The sequence below is a fragment of the Talpa occidentalis genome, unplaced genomic scaffold, assembly GCF_014898055.3.
Source record: "Talpa occidentalis isolate TD23 unplaced genomic scaffold, MPIMG_talOcc4v2.1 talOcc4.9, whole genome shotgun sequence".
Taxonomy (NCBI): Eukaryota; Metazoa; Chordata; class Mammalia; order Eulipotyphla; family Talpidae; genus Talpa; species Talpa occidentalis.
Window position 1 is genome coordinate 15,165,791 of NW_023605305.1, and position 3,636 is coordinate 15,169,426.

The following is a 3,636-nucleotide window of genomic DNA, read 5'->3' on the forward strand; positions in this document are numbered from 1 at the left end:
CTCAAGAAGGAAGTAGTTCGGCCTCCCCGGTGGCGCAGCGGTTGAGCGCTGGGTTGCGAAGCTGCCCGCGGCCTCTGCGGCGCTGGTTCCATCCCCGGCTGCTCCCCTGCCACCAGAGGAGGGTCCCACATGGCGCACAGACCTCTCCTGCCGCCCGCTGCTCCCCTCAGCAGTGTACTTCGGTCCTTCTGCCTGCTCTGCTCCCCGCTCTGGCTCTGGTGAATTCTCTCACCCTCCCGCGCTTCTGACTGTACCCAGTGCATGTATAAACAAAAACAAACAAACAAACAAATAAATAAATAAATAAAACATGCCTCTATTAAAAAAAAAAAAAAAGAAGGAAGTAATCAAGGGGCCTCCTGGTGGTCCAAGGGGTTAAGATGCAACCTATGAAGCTGTCCACAGCCACAGTGGCAGGAGTTCGATCCCCGCCCAGGGAGCTACCCACGTGGTGCAGGAGACCTCCCCTGTCTCGCCCACTGCTCCCCTCAGCAGTGTGTTTCAGTTAGTCTGCCTGTTTTGTTCCCCACTCTGTCTCTGGTGAATCCTCTCACCCCCCAACTCTGGCCTGTACCCCAGGTTTTGTATGTATGAATAAATAAATCTTTACAAAAAAAGGAGAAGAAAATAGTAAAATATTACTGAGTGTCATATACTACTGAGAGGTTAAAATGAAGGTAGAGATATGGATTTGGCAAGATAAAGTATAGAATGACCTGGACAAGACAATTTCAGTAGAAAGATGGGGACAAAACTAGGTTTGAATGGTGCTCGCTTCGGCAGCACATATACTAAAACTAGGTTTGAATGGGTTGGGTTCAAAAGAGATTGGAGATGAGAAAGTAGAGACAACAAATAGAGACAAAGCTTTTGAGTAGTTTTATAAAGATATAGGAAGATAGCTGGAAGAGGAGGGAGTTCAGGGAAAACATTAAATGTGTTTTTTAATAAAAACAAAGTTTTGAATATTTTTTTTGTACCATTGCATGGTACAAAGCTGTAAAGATGCAAAAAGGTATTCAATGAAAAACCTCATTCCCATGCCCTCCCCTAGCCACAGTATTTTTTCTCCCCCATTTCAATATTTTCAGGCTTTTATGGATCCTTCTGGAAATATTTCTATACCTACATCCTTCCATCTTTCCTTCTAAACAAATACACAAACAGTATCTCACTATACACACTGTTTCTCCCCTTTGCTTTTCCGTTTATTAACATATCCTGGACATTGTTTGATACAGGTGTACAGAAAGGTTTTCCGTGTTCTTTATTTATGGCTGTATTGTGTTGGTTTGCTGTAATTTCTTCACTCAATCCCCTAGTGATCTCTATTGATGAATATTTAGGTTGGTTCCAATCTTTTCCTATTACAAGCAAAACTACTATGAATAATTTTGTACATAGGTCTTTTCATATGTATGGCAATATAACTGTAGGATAAAGTTATTTAAAAGAATTTCCGAGTAGGGGAAGAAGGGAGGGAGGAGGAGGGAAAAAAGAGTTGCTGAGTAAAAGGTTAGTACCTTTGTGAGTTTCATTGGTCTGGTGCCAAAATGCTTCTGTATAATTTGTACCAATATCTCTCCCACTAGCAAGGATGAAAATATCTGTTTCCCCATACAGTGTGCTTTCAGAGTTTTTATTTATTTTTTTTTAAAGAGGCATGTATTATTTATTTATTTGTTTGTACATGCACTGGGTACAGTCAGAAGCGCGGGAGGGTGAGAGAATTCACCAGAGCCAGAGCAGGGAGCAGAGCAGGCAGGAGGACCAAAGTACACTGCTGAGGGGAGCAGCGGGTGGGGACCCTCCTCCAGTGGCCGGGGAGCAGCCGGGATCAAACCAGCGCCGCAGAGGCTGTGGGCAGCTTTGCAACCCAGCACTCAACCACTGTGCCACTGGGGAGGCCCAGCTTTCAGAGTTTTTAATCTTTGCCATTCTAGAAAATTAAAAATGGTTGTCTGATGTCCTTTTAATTTTAATTTCTTTTGAGTAATAGTGAATATATTCTCAAAACCTTAAAATTTATATTTTTTTTCTTTGAATTATCTCTTGCTGTCTTTTGCTCTTTTTTTTGTGTGTGTGGGACCCTTGCTGGGGTTGTCAGGGAACGAACTGGTGCTACAGAGGCTGTGAGCAGTCTCGCAGCCCAGCATTCAACCGCTGTGCCACCAGAGGAGGCCATCTTTTGCTCATTTTTCTAATGGGTTATTGGTCTTTCCCTTATTTACTTGTAGGAATTTTACTATATCAGGCATAGTTGCCCTCTGTAAAATAAGTTGCAAATATGTCTTTTCACTTTGTTTTTTGGGTTATTTTTTTCCTACAGAAATTTAAAATTTTTACATGGTTGAATTGATCAGAATTTTGTGTCACACTTAAAAAAACCTTTCTTCACTCCAGAAGATACCAAAGGAAAAAAAAAGATACAAAAAATTTCCTCTACTTAGAAATTATTTTTTAAATTTCCCAGAATTTTCTTTAAGTATGAGGAAGGAGATACTAGACCACGCTTACATGTTTTCAATAGAAAGGGAGAACTGATGATTCAAGAGAGATAAGGGGAAATTTCAGGAGCAAACCCATCATCAGGCTATAGGGTGAGACACAGAGCATGGAAGGCATGACTGATCTTTAATAGAAACAGGGATACATCTCCCTTTATCACAAGAAAGAAAGCAGCATGGATGCTGATGCGGATAGGTTGGTAGATTTGGTGGTGAGAGGATAAAAACCTTACCTGATTGCCTTTATTTTTCCAGTGATGGAAAAAACAAATTCATTATCTGAGCATAAGACTGGAAGGAGGGTATTAAGGTTTGAGGAGAAATGAAGATTTAGAGATCTTGTTGGATAAGATGGTCTAACTTCTGTTTGTTTTCCCCTTCTAGGAACAGAAAATAATTTATTTTAAAATTTTATTGCTATAATGATTAGATCTGATAATTAGATCAAGCAATGCCTTGGATACCCTTTGAAAATGCCTTTATCCTTGGAAAATGTGTCATATGATCAGAACTTATTAGAATAGATGAGTATAAAGGACTCGGCCTCCATGTACTATACATGAGTTCCTAGAAGGATGAACTTGTTTTCAAGGTGTTTGGATGACTCTTTGGATGACAATCAAAAGCTTCTCCATAAATAATTCATTTTCTATACTTACCACACAGCTGCTGAAAGTTCAACAAGGGCTTGAGTTACTTGCCTTCTCTTTGTTCTTCTGGTATTTATATGTCTCAAAAGAGCATTTGGTTGGGTTGATTTGCCATTATTCACTACTGAGTGCTGCTTTTGAGCACTAAGCAAGCTGCTGCTCCTGCCTTGGTGGCGTTTGGCTAACTTGCATGTAGTTTCCGCTGGCTTGTGTCTTAACTCCTGGTTAATCAGCTGTGATAGGCAGAGTTTGTTTCATTCAGAACAGGTTGTATGAGTCATAGCAGAAAGAACAGTTTGGATCACTTTGCCTAGAAGGGGTCCATGTACCTGGCAAGCCCAGATGGCTGCATGGTCTTTTTCATCTTTCCAGTCAATTGTTCACATCCTTTGTCTCAGTAATTAATTCCACTTCTGGGAATCTAACTTAAAGAAATAATTCTTAGGAGGCAGTATAGCAGAGTGGTTAAGAACATACAG